This window comes from Trachypithecus francoisi, unplaced genomic scaffold (assembly GCF_009764315.1).
Source record: "Trachypithecus francoisi isolate TF-2019V2 unplaced genomic scaffold, Tfra_2.0 Lachesis_group12, whole genome shotgun sequence".
Lineage (NCBI taxonomy): Eukaryota > Metazoa > Chordata > Mammalia > Primates > Cercopithecidae > Trachypithecus > Trachypithecus francoisi.
The window spans coordinates 64,917,761-64,934,412 of record NW_022681457.1 but is presented as its reverse complement, the minus strand read 5'-3'; the positions used below and the strand labels follow the sequence as shown (position 1 = coordinate 64,934,412).

At 47.0% G+C, this 16,652-nt stretch overlaps 1 long non-coding RNA gene across 1 annotated transcript; it reads right to left on the bottom strand.

Moving 5' to 3' along the window:
• Nucleotides 1-4,014: 4,014 nt before the first annotated feature.
• LOC117092364 lies at nt 4,015-9,092 on the bottom strand. Its single transcript, XR_004440764.1, has 3 exons — nt 9,011-9,092; nt 4,947-5,060; nt 4,015-4,107 (listed from the first exon to the last, which is right to left on the bottom strand). It is a non-coding gene; the product is annotated as an uncharacterized LOC117092364 (long non-coding RNA).
• Nucleotides 9,093-16,652: the final 7,560 nt, after the last annotated feature.

Here is a 16,652-nt window from a genome sequence, read left to right as displayed (position 1 = left end):
ATTATACCTGGACACTTTCTGCTTTTTTATTATTTTATTTTTTATTTTTATTTTTTCAAGACAGAGTCTCCCTCTGTCACCCAGGCTGGAGTGCAGTGGCACAATCTCGGCTCACTGCAACCTCTACCTCTTGGGTTCAAGCAGTTCTCCTGCCTCAGCCTCCCGAGTAGCTAGGATTATAAGCGTGCACCATCATACCCAGCTAATTTTTGTATTTTTAGTAGAGACGGGGTTTCACCATGTGTTGTGGGAAGTCAGGGACCCCGAATGGAGGGACCGGCTGAAGCCGCAGTGGAAGAACATACATTGTGAAGATTTCCTGGACATTTATTCCCCAAATTAATACTTTTATAATTTCTTATGCCTGTCTTTACTGCAATCTCTGAACATAAATTGTGAAGATTTCATAGACACTTATCACTTCCCCTTGTGATTTCCTATGCCTGTCTTTACTTTAATCTCTTAATCCCGTAATCTTTGTAAACTGAGGAGGATGTATGTCACCTCAGGACCCTGTGATGATTGTGTTAACTGCACAAATTGTAGAGCATGTGTGTTTGAACAATTTGAAATCTGGGCACCTTGAAAAAAGAACAGGATAACAGCGATGTTCAGGGAACAAGGGAGATAACTTTAAATTCTGACTGCCTGTGAGCCAGGCGGAAGAGAGTCATATTTCTCTTCTTTCAAAAGCAAATAGGAGAAATATCGCTGAATTCTTTTTCTCAGCAAGGAACATCCCTGAGAAAGAGAATGTGTCTCTCAGGGAAGGCCTCTACAATGGCCGCTTTGGGGATGACTGTCTTTTACGGTTATAGACAAAGAGATTAAATAAGCCCCCATCTCCAGTAACGCCCCTGTAATCCCAGCTATTCAGGAGGTCGAGGCAGGAGAATCGCCTGAACCTGGGAGGCAGAGGTTGCATTGAGCCGAGATCGTGCCACTGCACTCCAGCCTGGGTGAGAGAGCAAGATCCTGTCCCAAAAAAAAAAAGAAAAGAAAAGAAAGAGAAAAAAGAGAAGAAAGGCCAGGCACAATGGCTAAGGCCTGTAATCCCAGCACTTTGGGAGGCCGAGGCAGGTGGATCACGAGGTCAGGAGTTCAAGACCAGCCTCACCAACATGGTGAATCCCCATCTCTACTAAAAATATTTAAAAAATTAGCCGGGCGTGGGGGCAACCACCTGTAATCACAGCTACTCAGAAGGCTGAGGCAGGAGAATGGCTTGAACATGGGAAGCCGAGGCTGTAGTGAGCCGAGATCACACCACTGCATTCCAGCCTGGGTGACAGAGCAAGACTCTGTCTCAAAAAAAAAAAGGAACCTGAAACTTCTCCTAGGCCCATCTGTGCACTTCTTTGTAAAATCCAGTTGTAGCAAAATAACCCTTCTACGTCAGTTTAGCTAGAAACCCTCATCCTCTGTATCTAATAAACCTCAGCATCTGATCAGGTTCCTCAACCTCCACCATCCACCTTGTGATGTCTGGTCACCCTGGCCTGTCTTCAACTAGAATCCTATTAGGTTGATTTAGTCAGAATCCCCCTTACCCTCAATGTTTTCTCTTACTAATTTTCCATCTACTGACCCCTACCCTGCTCCTTGACTAGGACTTCCCACTTGCTCATGCTGTATTCAGTGTTGAGCTCCATCTTTCTCCCTCAGTGCAATCCCCTGTTTTGCAGTGTTCCCTCTGCATATTGCAATGGTTCTGAATAAAGTCTGCCTTACTGTATTTTTTTTTTTTTTTGAGACAGAGTCAGTCTTGCTCTGTCCCACAGGCCAGAGTGCAGTGGCAAGATCTCGACTCACTGCAACCTCTGCCTGCCAGGTTCAAGCAATTCTCATGCCTCAGCTTCCTGAATAGCTGGGATCACAGGTGCCTATCACCACGGCCAGCTAATTTTGTATTTTTAGTAGAGACAGGGTTTCACCATGTTGGCCAGGCTGGTCTCGAACTCCTGAGCTCAAGTGATCCGCCCGCCTCAGCCTCCCAAAGTGCTGGGATTACAGGCATGATCCACTGTGTCTGGCCTGCCTTATTGTCTGTAATGAGTGTCATTGAACAAGTGTTTCTTTAGTAATGCTTCCCCAGTTTTCTTCCATTATATATTGGACCACTCCAATTGTCACTGTCTGGCGGCATGTCTGTCTCTCACCCCAATTTATATGTTCTGAGGGGGTTGGGTTGAATTTGAAGTAGTCACTGCTAGGTCTCCAGGGTTAGGTAGCACAGCCAAGGCCCTTGGTAGGCAGAACTAGGCTTCTGATGTGAATACATGAATGTGGGCAGGCTGTCCTCAAGCAACAGGTTCCTCCTCTCTCTCCCATGGCCCCCATGCCATGGCAGGGTCCTGGAGTTGGTCTTGAGTTCTGGTCGAGTGGGCTGCTGGAGCTACCACTTCCTTCCCTTCAAGCTGCTGACTCAGGCTGGCAACACTTGTGTGATACTGTGAAATATATATTGGTCTAGGTCCCATTTTGTGGCCCAGAACTCCTAAAACCCTTGGGATCTCTGGAGTGATAAACGTGTCTTTTTTTTTTAATTTTTAATTTATTATTATTATTTTTTTAGACGGAGTCTCACTGTGTTGCCCAAGCTGGAGTACAGTGGTGCGATCTCAGCTCTCTGCAACCTCCACCTCCCGGGTTTAAGCGATTCTCCTGCCTCAGCCTCCTAAGTAGCTGGGATTATAGGCGTGTGCCATCACACCCGGCTAATTTTTGTATTTTTGGTAGAGATGGGGTTTTGCCACGTTGGCCAGGCTGGTCTCAAACTCCTGGCTTCAAGCGATCTTCCTGCCTCAGCCACTCAAAGTGCTGGGATTACAGGCCTGAGCTACTGCACCTGGCCAGCTGGAACAAATTCATCAGGCTTGAGGAGGGGGGTCATGGGAACACCCGATTTATAGCTTGTCAATCACAAGTCTAGGTAACAACTTACTACTTGTGGCTGACATCCAAAGTTAGGGGGGAGTCTTATGGGATTGAGCCTTCAACCTGTGGGATCTGATGCCATCTCCAGGTAGATAGTGTCAGAATTGAATTAAATTACAGGACACCCAATTGGTATCTGATGGAGAATCTGGTTGGTTGGTAGGTGGGGAAAGTACCCTTGCTCCTGGCTCTAATATTTGGTATTAGAAGTGTTATGCTGGCTGGGCGCGGTGGCTCAAGCCTGTAATCCCAGCACTTTGGGAGGCCGAGACGGGCGGATCACGAGGTCAGGAGATCGAGACCATCCTGGCTAACACGGTGAAACCCCGTCTCTACTAAAAATACAAAAAACTAGCCGGGCGAGGTGGCGGGCGCCTGTAGTCCCAGCTACTCCGGAGGCTGAGACAGGAGAATGGCGTAAACCCGGGAGGCGGAGCTTGCAGTGAGCTGAGATCCAGCCACTGCACTCCAGCCTGGGTGGCAGAGCAAGACTCCGTCTCAAAAAAAAAAAAAAAAGAAGTGTTATGCTGAGGCCTGGTATGATGGCTCACACCTGTAACCCCAGCACTTTGGAAAGCTAAGGTGAGTGGATCACCTGAGGTCAGGAGTTTGAGACCAACCTGGCCAACATGGTGAAACCCCATCTCTACTAAAAATACAAAATTAGCTGGGCATGTTGGATGGTAGGCACCTGTAATCCCAGCTACTCAGGAGGCTGAGGCAGAAGAATCGCTTAAACCTGGGGGGCAGAGGTTGCAGTGAGCTGAGATCACAGCACTGCACTCCAGCCTGGACAGAGCAAGACTCTGTCAAAAAAAAAAAAAAAAAAAAAAAAAAGCAGTGTTATGTTGAGGGACATGTAAGAATAGGAAGAATACTTTGCATTTTGTTTTTCTAATCTTAGATAGCTTGGCACTCCAGACATTGAGGAGCAGGTGTTCCGTTCAGCCCAAGTAGATGCTTAGAGCCAAGGTAAATTGCACTGCAGTGTATATTTGGCGGTTTGTTCAAGAGCTGGGAAGCAGTTTACTATCTAAGTAAGTATATTAGGTAGGTGTACAAGATGGTGCCTAAGATTCCCACAGTGATGCTCGTGATGGCCCAGTAGAAGGCTTGTTTGGAGGTCTTGGCTGCCAGCTCATAGTCACTGGATTTATTGTAGTTCTTTGTCTGAGTTTTAGGAGAGAGGGAACAGGGAAAGATGAGTATAAAAGAGTTATTGCATGGGTGGGCATGGTGGCTCACACCTGTAATCCCAGCACTTTGGGAAGCTGAGGTGGGCAGATCACCTGAGGTCAGGTGTTCAAGACCAGCCTGGCCAACATGGTGAAACCCAGCTCCACCAAAAATACGAAAATTAGCCAGGTGTGGTGGTGGGCGCCTATAATCCCAGCTACTCAGGAAGCTGAGGCAGGAGAATCGTTTGAACCTGTGAGGCGGAGGTTGCAGTGAGCTGAGATCGTACCACTGCACTCCAGCCTGGGTGACAGAGCGAGACTCTGTCTCAAAAAAAAAAAAAAAAAGAGTTATTGGGTGAGGGTGCGCTGTGGAACTGTAAGGACTCAGGGTGGAGGTCTGAACCCACAGGAGGTGCTGGCGTTGCTCGGGCTCCTAGTTCAGAAGGGAGAATAGGCCGGGCGCGGTGGCTCATGCCTGTAATCCCAGCACTTTGGGAGGCCGAGACGGGTGGATCATGAGGTCAGGAGATTGAGACCATCCTGGCTAACACGGCGAAACCCCATCTCTACTAAAAATACAAAAAATTAGCCGGGTGCAGTGGCGGACATCTGTAGTCCCAGCTACACGGGAGGCTGAGGCAGGAGAATGGTGTGAACCCAGGAGGCGGAGCTTGCAGTGAGTGGAGATCACGCCACTGCACTCCAACCTCGGCAACAGAGCGAGACTCCGTCTCAGAAAAAAAAAAAAAGGGAGAACAAGGAAGCAGTTGGGTCAGGGGCAGGGGCGAGATGGAGAGGGAGGGTGAGGATTGGCATGGTGCAGGTGCCTACCAGGCAAGAAAAGATCACGGCTGGGAGGGCTAAGGGAAGGCAACAGAAGAGGCCCAGGATGGACAGGCAGAGGTAGTCGCTGGACTCATCCTTATCAGACATCAGTTTAAACACCTGGGGGGCAGAGAGTTGGTTATGTCTCACTATGGCTTCTGAACTCCAACAATCCTTTCTCACTCTCTCCCCACTTACCTAACTCATCTCTCCTTGGCAGCTATACGATCTTCATTGACCCCATTTAAAATTCTCATTGACTTTCTCTAACCCCCACCATGTCTCCTCTAACCTCTCTCAATTCCTTTTATTTTTTGAGACAAGGTCTTGCTCTGTCACCTGCTGAAGTACACTGGCATGATCATAATTCACTGCAGCCTCGAACTCCTGGGCTCAAGCAATCCTCCTGCCTCAGCCTCCCAATAGCTGGTAGTACCATAGGTATAAACCACCACACCCAGCTAATTTTTGATTGTGGGTTTTTTTTTTTTTTGTAGAGATGGAATCTTATTATGTTGCCCAGGCTTGTTTTCAACTCCTGGCCTTCAGTGATCCTTCTGCCTCAATCTTTCAAAGTGTTAGGATTATAGGTGTGAACCACCATGCCTGGCCTCTGTATCACTCTTATTTATTTATTTATTTATTGAGACAGAGTTTCACTCTGTTGCCCAGGCTGCAGTAAAATGGTATGATCTCAGCTCACTGCAACCTCTGCCTCCTGGGTTCAAGCGATTCTCATGCCTCAGCCTCCTGAGTAGTTGGGATTACAGGCATGTGCTACCACGCCCGGCTAATTTTTGTATTTTTAGTAGAGATGGGGTTTCACCATGTTGGCCAGGCTGGTCTTGAACTCCTGACCTCAGGTGATCTGCCTGCCTCGGCCTCCCAAAGTGCTGGGATTACAGGCATGAGCCACCACACCTGGCCCTTTCTCATTTATTTTTTATTTTTGAGACAAAGTCTCACTATGTCACCCAGGCTGGAGGGTGGTGGCACAATCTTGCCTCACTGCTCCTCTGCCTCCTGGGCTCAGGCAATTCTCATGCCTCAGCCACTCGAGTAGTTGGGATTACAGGTGTGCACCACTATGCCCGGCTAATTTTTGTATTTTTAGTAGAGACTGAGTTTCTTCAGTCTGGTCATTGGCCAGGCTGGTCTTGAACTCCTGGCCTCGAGTGATCCTCCCACCTCAGCCTCCCAAAGTGCTGGGATTACAGGCGTGAGCCACCACACCCGGCCCACAGCTCCTCTTGTAACCTGTTAAATATATATGTTTAGCCACCCTGTCATCGTATCTCCACAGGAGCTCCAGGTACAATTGGCAGCTGGGAATGTGCCTGACAAATGTACACATCTCAGATAATTCAGTAAATGTCTCAATAGCCCTGAGAGACATGCCCCAAAAACATCAAAGCTATGTCTGACCCCCACATTATCACCAGGTCAATGGTTGGCATCCTGTTGCAGGTGAGGACTGTTCTCACTTGGACAGAAGCTCCTTACAACTTTGGCCCTAGTTGCAATGATAGACATACTTCTCTGCTGTGGATTTTTCTGCTGTTTCAGTTTCCGTATGGGAATGCAAGACAGACTTTCCCAGAGACTTTCCAGACCTTACACCATATTAGTCCAACTACTCATAAATATTTCCAACTTTGGCCGGGCGCGGTGGCTCAAGCCTGTAATCCCAGCACTTTGGGAGGCCGAGACGGGCGGATCACGAGGTCAGGAGATCGACACCATCCTGGCTAACACGGTGAAAACCCATCTCTATTAAAAAATACAAAAAACTAGCCAGGTGAGATGGCGGGTGCCTGTAGTCCCAGCTACTCGGGAGGCTGAGGCAGGAGAATGGCGTAAACCCGGGAGGCAGAGCTTGCAGTGAGCTGAGATCTGGCCACTGCACTCCAGCCTGGGTGACAGAACGAGACTCCGTCTCAAAAAAAAAAAAAAGAAAAAAAAATATTTCCAACTCCAAGTGGATCAGTTCCATTCTGTTGATCAATCACAATGCCCTCTTTCAGCAGGAAGTAGCCAAAATGAATGTGGCATTGAAATCCCATAGAAATGGAATGGAATTTGACAATGGGAAACTAATTGAGTACCCCATTTTTTTTTTGAGGCAAAGTCTCGCTGTGTCGCCCAGGCTGGAGTGCAGTGGTGCAACCTCAGCTGCAACCTCCGCCTTGTGGGTTCAAGTGATCCTCCTGCCTCAGCCTCCCAAGTAGCTGGGACTACAGGCGCCCGCCACCACGCCCAGCTACTTTTTGTATTTTTAGTAGAGACGGGGTTTCACTGTGTTGGCCAGGCTGGTCTTGAACTCCTGACATTGTGATCCGCCTGCCTCAGCCTCCCAAAGTGCTGGGATTACAGGTTTGAGCCACTGTGCCTGGCCAGAGTACCCCATTTTTAAAGAAAAAAAAGATTTTTTTTTCCTTTTTCTTTTCCCCCCATCTCCTACTTAGCGCTTTAGGAATGCAATTGTAACCCCCCTACATGGCAAACTTATCTAATTATATGTTTACTTAGAAGTTCCAGGGTCTGAACCTTGAAACAAATCAGGCATCCCCAGAATTCTCTCCCATCAAATTGCCTTGAGACAATGGTCAATTTCTCTGCTCACGATGGTGACAGCTAGAGCACCTGATAGATAAGACATCAAAGCATGTCACATAGACCCCACACCTTCTTGCCCCCCACCTTTATGTCATTCACATCAAGCCCCCCTTTAAAAGTTCCTGCTTTCTGTCCTGAAAGCTGAAGCAATACCCCTAAGGCAGGAACCTGTACCTCTTCCCCTCAGCTGAGTTCTGGAATAAAGTCACCTTCTTTATACCAGAACTTGCTCTTGTTAATTGGACTCTCCAAGAGTAGAGTGACTGGACCTGTGTTTGGGTATAAAACCTTCATTATAAATTCACCGTTCCCTTATAAAACTCTCACCCTATAAAACTTCTTTGTCTTCTCTCTCTCTCTGTGTGTGTGTGTGTGTGTGTGTGTGTGTGTGTGTGTATGTTTAGAGACAGGGTCTTGCTTTCCCAGGCTATAGGAGTGCAGAGGCACTATCATAGCTCACTGCAGCCTCAAACTCCTGGGCTCAAGTGATCCTCCTGCCTCAGCTTCCTGAGTGGCTGGGACTACAGGTGCACACCACCATGCCCAGCTAATTAAAAACATTTTTGTTTTTTGCTGGGTGCGGTGGCTCACGCCTGTAATCCCAATACTTTGGGAGGCCGACATGGGCGGATCACCTGAGGTCAGGAGTTTGAGGCCATCTTGGCCAACATAGTGAAACCCCGTCTCTACTAAAAATACAAAAATTAGCCAGGTGTGGTGGCGCACACCTGTAATCCCAGCTACTTGGGAGGCTGAGGCAGAACTCAGGAGGTGGAGGTTGAAGTGAGCCGAGATCCTGCCATTGCACTATAGCCTGGGTGACAGAGCGAGACTCCGTCTCAAAAAAAAAAAACCAAAAAATTTTTTTTCTTTTGGTAGAGATGGGGTTTTGCTCTGTTGCCCATGCTGGTCTTGAATTCCTGGGCTCAAGTGATCCTCCCACCTCTGCCCCCTAAAGTAAAACTTCTATTAGCTCTCTCACTGTTCCTTTTATAATATCCTTTACTTCGTCCCTATGAATCCTGCTGTAAACCTTTCCGGTTCGCCCATGAACTCCCTGCTCCTTTAGCTCCTCTAAGACCTTATTTGACCACCTATTCACTCCTTTTGCTGGAACTACAGGCGCCCGCCACCACGCCCGGCTAATTTTTGTATTTTTAGTAGAGACGGGGTTTCACTGTCTCTACTTCTCTGTCCCCTTACAAAGTCCTGCCCTGTCTCCCTCTAACACCTCTCAACTTCTGAAACCAGCTTTCTGACCTTTTGAACTCCTTCTCCATCCACGTACAACAGCCTTCCTGTTCTAAACCCTTGCCCCTCTAACATATGTCTCTGTCCACTTATATCACCCCTGAGGTTCCTTTATGATACCCTTTCTGCTCTCATCATTTCCCCTCTACTCTCTCTAACACTCCTCCTCCTCCTGCCCTCCTCGAACATTCCCAGGAGGGCACCTGGATCTGGCACTACCAGTGCTACATGGAAGCTCTTCCTTGATCACCAACCACAGGGGATTACCATGGCGGCCAGGCAGGCCCCACCTCCTAGCCTGTCTCTCTGCTTCTATTGGCCAATTGGAGGTGGTATGTCATAGGGTGGGAACCAATACCTGGCTTCTGACTGGTGTGATGGGGTGACGGCACCTCCTACTCACTCAAGTCATTGGCCAATCGAGGAATCCCTGGTTCCACCTTCAAAATAGACCTATACATAAGTTTCATTTCCTTGATCATCTTTGTTTAAAGATTCCTTCTGAGCATCTTGAGAGAAAAACACTACTCGGGGCAAGAGTGACGTGGGCCTCCGAGTCTTGTGTTTCAGGAAAAACACAGTGCATTTTCTCTGCTCTCATACCACAACAGTCAACACAGAAGAGTTCTTTGATCAAATGTGTGGGTTCCCCCCCTTTTTCCCCACCCGCTCAATCCCCTCCAACACCAAGCAAGTGATCATTTGTTTTCTTCCTTCGTTTCCTTTCCTTTATTTTTTCCTTCGGTCTCCCTTCCCTTCACTTCCCTTCTTTCTTTTCCTTCTTTGCTTTCTTTTCTTTCTTCTTGCTCTGTCGTCCAGGCTGGAGTGCGGTGGTGTGATCTTGACTCACTGCAACCTCCGCCTCCTGGGTTCAAGTGATTCTCCTGCCTCAGCCACCTGAGTAGCTGCGACTACAGGCGTGCGCCACCATGCCCGGCTAATGTTTTGTATTTTTAGTAGAGACGGAGTTTCACCATGTTTTCCAGGCTGGTCTCAAACTCCTGGGCTCAAGTGATCTACCCACCTCGGCTTCTCAGAGTGCTGGTATTACAGGCATGAGCCATTTAACCTGGCGATTTTTTTTTTTTTTTTTTTGAGATGTGGTCTCCCTTTGTCACCAGGCTGGAGTGCAGTGGTGCGATCTCGGCTCACTGCAACCTCGGCTCACTGCAACCTCCGACTCCCTGGTTCAAGCAATTCTCCTACCTCAGCCTCCCGAGTAACTGAGATTACAGGCATGCGCCACCATGCCCAGCTAATTTTTGTATTTTTAGTAGAGACGGGGTTTCACCATGTTGGCCAGGATGGTCTCCTGACCTCGTGATCCGCCCGCCTTGGCTTCCCAAAGAACTGGGATTACAGGCCTGAGGCACCGCGCCCGGCTCTGGCTATTTTTTTTTTTAAGCGTATTACGAAAATATTTTATAACTTGTGTGTTTAGATCATGTGCCTTAAATGTGATTATTGGTATGTTTTGCTTTAGGTCTACTATTATTTGTTTTGTATTTCCCCTTTTCTGTGTTTTGTTCATTGTTTTCCTGTTTCCTCCTTTCTTTGGGATTATTTGAATAATTTTTTAATACTCCATTTTAATTTATTCATTGTGATTTTCACTATATATCTTTGTGAGTTTTAAGTGATTGCTCTAGGGATTATGGTAAACACACTTAAACATTTTGTAGTCTACCTAGATTGAATATTTTGCAACTTCAAGTGAAATATGGAAACCTTCCACCATATTGGTCCCTTCATTGTCTCCCATTTATGTGTTGGCTTTCACATGCATTATGAAGACATGCATTGAAAATACATCCATCCAGGGCGGTGGCTCACGCCTGTAATCCCAGCACTTTGAGAGGCTGAGGTAGGTGGATCAGGAGTTCAAGACCAGCACTTTGAGAGGCTGAGGTAGGTGGTCAGGAGTTCAAGACCAGCCTGGCCAACATGGTGAAACCCCATCTCTACTAAAAATACAAAAATTAGCTGGGCATGGTGGTGGGCGCCTGTAATCCCAGCTACTAGGGAGACTGAGGCAGGAGAATCGCTTGAACCCAGGAGGCAGAAGTTGCAGTGAGCCCAGATCACACCATTGCACTCTAGCCTGGGTGACAGAGTGAGACTCTATCTCCAAAAAAAAAAAGGCCGGGCACAGTGGCTCATGCCTATAATCCCAGCACTTTGGGAGGCCGAGGCAGGCAGATCACGATGTCAGGAGATCAAAACCATCCTGGCTAACATGGTGAAACCCCGTCTCTACTAAAAATACAAAAAATTAGCTGGGCATGGTGGCGGGTGTCTGTAGTCCCAGTTACTTGGGAGACTGAGGCAGGAGAATGGTGTGAACCCAGGAAGCGGAGCTGGCAGTGAGCCGAGACCGCGCCACTGCACTCCGGCCTGGCTGACAGAGTGAGACTCCATTTCAAAAAAAAAAAAAATTCCCCCCTAAAGTGTTGGGATTACAGGTGTCAGCCACTGCGCCCAGCAGTCATTCCTTTTAATGGCAAAAACCGCAATTATTTTTGCATCAGCTACACGCACACACACACACACACACACACACGTATATCTCATGTCACCTGCAGATATAGTTTTATTTCTTCTTTCCCAGTCTACGTGCCTTTTTTTTTCTTTTTTGAGACAGAGTCTCACTCTATCCCTCAGGCTAGAGTGCAATGTGGAGTGATCATAGCTCACTGCAGTCTCAAAGTCCTGGGCGCAGGTGATCTCCCTGCCTGAGCCCCCTAAGTAGGTAGGACTACAAGCATGTGCCACCATGCTTGGCTAATTTTTAAATTTTTTTTGTAGAGATGGGGTCATGCTGTGTTGTCCAGGTTGGTCTTGCCCTCCTGGTCTCAAGTGATCCTCCTGCCTTCCAAAGTGTTAGGATTACAGACATAAGCCACTGCGCCAGGCCCTGTTTGCCTTTTTTTCTTGCAGTGTCTAGAACTTCCAGCACTGTGTCAAATAGGAGTGTCAAGAGCAGACATTCTTTCCTTCTTGTTGATCTTATAGGGAAGTATTCCGTCCTTCATCATTAAGTATGATATGTATTTGGTGTGTTTAAATCTATTATAGTTATTATTATTATTTGAGATGGAGTTTTGCTCTTATTGCCCAGGCTGGAGTGCAATGGCACCATCTTGGCTCACTGCAACCTCCGCCTCCCGGACTCTAAGCCATTCTCTTGCCTCAGCCTCCCGAGTAGCTGGGATTACAGGTGACCGTCACCTCGCCCGGCTAGGTTTTGTATTTTCAGTAGACACAAGGTTTCACCATGTTGGCCAGGCTAGTCTTGAACACTTGATCTCAATTGATCCACCCGCCTCAGCCTCCCAAAGTGCTGGGATTACAGGAGTGAGCCACCGCGCCTGGCCGTTATTAATATTTTTGATGTTCAGGTTGTACCACTCTGGGCCAGTGGGCGCTCCTTCAAGTCAGCTTCTATGTCAAAAATGAAAATTATTTGTTAAAAGAAAGGTAAGTTATTAAAAAGTGACTTCAGCAGGTAAAAAGATTGAATTGCTACTAACGGTCGATGGGAGGCAGTGTTGTCCACCCAGTGCTTGAGAACATGGCTTTTGGTGGCAGATTTCCTGGTTCCCAATCCTGGCCCCTCAGTGGATTCCCTGTGAGACCTGCACTGTGTCTTTCCAGCTCCCTGTGCTTTATCCTCAGTCTGTAAGATTGCAGGCTATATGGTTAGTGTGGAGATCAAAAGAATCAATACTCCGAAGGTGCTCATAACAGTGGCTTGCACTTGACTCCCAGAGTTCCTGCTTTCACCATCATTATGAAGACAAAGTACTCAAAATCTACTACATGAAAAAGATTACAGGCCCAGGAGATTTTGCAGGCATGTTCATTCCCACCTTTTTTTTTTTTTTTTTTTTTTGGAGATGGAGTTTCGCTCTTGTTACCCAGGCTGCAGTGCAATGGTGTGATCTCGGCTTGCTGCAATCTCCACTTCCCGGGTTCAAGTGATTCTCCTGCCTCAGCCTCCTGAGCAGCTGGGATTACAGTCGTGTGCCACCATGCCCGGCTAATTTTTATATTATTAGTAGAGATGGAGTTTCACCATATTGGCCAGGCTGATCTCGAACTCCTGACCTCAGGTGATCCACCCGCCTCAGCCTCCCAAAGTACTACTAGGATTACAGGCATGAGGCACCACGCCCAGCCCACTCCAACTTTTAAGAAGCAACTAATTCCCATGACATAGAAATGTTTCCAGAACACAGTAACACACAGAATGCTTCTCAACTCATTCTGCATTGCCAGCACTGCCCCAATGCAAAGGACTGAGAACAGCCCCCAAATGAAAACTATATAGGACCCAAATAAGGCATAAGCAAACCATATCCATCACATATTAAAAGAATAATAGAGGCCAGGTGTGGTGACTCACACCTATAATCCCAGCACTTTGGGAGGCTGAGGCGGGTGGATCACGAGGTCAGGAGATTGAGACCATCCTGGCTAATATGGTGAAACCCCGTCTCTACTAAAAATACAAAAACTTAGCTGGGCGTGGTGGCAGGTGCCTGTAGTCCCAGTTACTCGGGAGGCTGAGGCAGGAGAATGGCGTGAACCTGGGAGGCGGAGCTTGCAGTGAGCCAAGATCGCGCCACTGCACTCCAGCCTGAGTGACAGAGCAAGACTCCATCTCTAAAAAAAAAAAAAAAAAAAAGAAGAATAGATTGTGACCCAGTAAAGTTTTCCCAAGTGTATAAGAATGGTTCATTGTGAATAATTTTGTTAAAGGATTGAATTAAAATCTCATATGATCATGTTAATAGATGCTGAAAAGTATTTAATATGATTCAACACAATTTTTAGGGTCTCGCTGTGTTGCCCAGGCTGGAGTGCAAGGGTGTGATCATGGCTTACTGCCACCTCTAACCCCTGGGTTCAAGTGATCCTCCCATCTCAGCCTCCTGAGTAGCTGAGAATACAGGCACCATGCCTGGCTAATTTTTTTTTTGTTTTTTTTTTTCAGTAGATACAAGATCTAGCTATGTTGCTCAGGCTGGTCTCAAATTCCTGGCCTCAAATGATTCTCCTGCCTTGGCCTCCCAAAGTACTGGGACACAGGCATGAGCCACTGTGCCTAGCCTCAACATAAAATTCTAATTTAAAAATTCTTGGCAAGCCAGGAATAGAAGAAAACATAACAAAATTGATGAAATTTTGGTTGGTCATGGTGGCTCATGCATGTAATTTCACCACTTTGGGAGGCCAAGGCAGTCAGATCATTTAAGGCCAGGGGTTCGAGACTAGCCTGGCCAACACAGCGAAATCCCCTCGCCTGAAAATACAAAAAATTAGCCCCACGTGGTGGTACGTGCCTGTGGTCCCAGCTACTATAGAGGCTGAGGCACTAGAATCGCTTAAACCCAGGAGGCGGAGATTGCAGTGAGCTGAGATTGTGCCCCTGCACTCCAGTCTGGGTGACAGAGCTAGAGTCTGCTTCAGGAAAAAAAAAAAAAGATGAAATTTTTGTCAGAAATCTACATCAACTGCCTGACTTAATAGTAAAACAATAGAATGATCCCATACGAGGATGGAAACGAGGTTATGATGCTAATTTATATTTTGCTGAACGGTTTAGCCGAGGAACTAAAAGAATGCATATATAATGAGGTATTAAAATTGTTAAGAAATAATTCAAATTTAGCATAGACAATCTAAGCGTGTAAAATGATGAATTATTACACCCAGAAAGTTCAGTAAGTTCACCACACAAGATATCAACATTGAGAAACTCAGTACCTTTCTTCTACCCCAATAATAATTTAGATTATGTAATGGAAAAAAGGATTGCTTATAATACATAAAATAAAGCTAAAGAGGTATAAGTCCTATTTGATATGTCATATTTATGAATAGGAAGGCTTATCATAAAGATATTAAATCTCCCCAAACTGAAAACTAAATTTATTGTAATGCAATCAAAGTCAGATGAGATTTTTTTTTTTTTTTTTTTTGAGATGGAGTTTCACTTTTTTGCCCAGGCTGGAGTTAAGTGGTGCAATCTCGGCTCACTGCAACCTCCACCCCCGGGTTCAAGAGATTATCCTGCCTCAGCCTCCCAAGTAGCTGGGATTACAGGTGTGCACCAACACACTGGCTAATTTTTGTCTTTTTGTAGAGACAGGGTTTCACCATGTTGGTCAGGCTGGTCTCAAACTCCTGGCCTCAGGTGATCCTCCCGCCTTGGTATCCCAAAGTGCTGGGATTACAGGTCTGAGCCACTGCACCTGGCCTTATTTTTTACACTTATCTGTTTTAGAGACAAAGTCTAGCTCTGTCCCCCAGGCCGGAGTGCTGTAGCATCATCATGACTCACTGTAGCCTCGAAATCCTAGGCTCAAGTGATCCTCCCACCTCACCCTCCTGAGTAACTGAGACTACAGGCATGTGCCACCACGCCTGTCTAATTTTGAAAAATTTTGTAGAAAACAGTTATCGACTTGCTGCCCAGGCTTGTCTCAAAGTCCTGGGCTCAAGCCATCCTCCTCTCTCAGCCTCCCAAAGCATTGAAATTACAGGCACAAACTACTGTGCCTGGCCTCATTTTGTGTTTGCCTGGTGCTAAATACCAATTGGATACCTGAGAGTGAAATTCAGGTTGGATGAAGTCTCGGAGCTGAAGTAGAGGAGGCTGGCTGGCTTTCGGAGGCCTGTAGCAGAAGATGACACTTGCATCTGCCTGCTTATGTTGACATAGGCCATCCTACCCTGACATGGCTTTGCAGCTGAATGTGACAGGCCTGGCCTGGGCTGGATCTGGAGAAGGACAGGGATAGCTAACCCTCTAGATCCACTAACATGACAAACAACTAGGCATCATCCTGTCTCCAGGCATCCCCATAACCCAGAGCATTGTCCCACAAACACACGGGATCTGCCCAGACACCCAGGCCCACAGAGGAGACAAACTCAGCATCACAACAGTTACAATTAAGGTGGACTAGGGCCTTTGTTGTTTCCTTCTATTATTATTTCCTGTAAACCACCCAACAAGATGGTTGTCTCTATTGTGCATGAACTTGAAGCTGTAATCCCAGATGTGCAAGAAATAGAACTCTCTCCTCCTGCATCTGCACTGGTTTGGGTGGATTGGGCTGTGGAAACAGGCCAAGCATGTCATTTGTCGACATGGTAGCTTATTTTCTGCTTGACCACATGAGGCAGTTGGGGGAAGGGATACTGTTCCCATAATGATTCAGGGACCCAGGCTAATGGGGGCTTTGCCATGTCTACAACGTGTGGCCTTCTAAATCATCACATGGGTATCACTTGTCCCGCTGGCTGGTGGGGGAGGAGTTTAGAGGAGTGTCCCAGGAGACATTGAAAAGCCAGGTTTGTTTGTGGTACATGTCAGTTCTGCTCACATTCCACAGGACCAACGCACATTTCATGGCTGCAGAGGGGAACCTCTGAGATGTGGCCAGGCAATGTTCCCAGGACAAAGAGGTGATGGGCTCTGGGGGACAGTGAGCAGTCTCTTCCCCAGCAGCTCCATTGAATTTCTACTGAGAATCCCCATTCTCCATGGTGGTGGGAACTTAGTTCTGCTAAATATTGTGCTAAATATTAATCTGGTTCTGAACTTGGGGTTGTCCATGAAGCTTGGGCATCAGAAGCAGCCCCTGGGTATCTGTGGCCCACAGTGTCAGTCTAGATCTCTGTTTTGATTCATGCAGGATAGCTCCCTGCTTATCCCTAGTTTTCCTCTATAGTTCTCTCTCCACCTGACACTTGGGATTCCTATGGAACCCACCTTCTTCTCACTAGGCTGGGCCATGGGGTATCCTCCTTGGCTGTCTGAGGTCATTTCTTTGT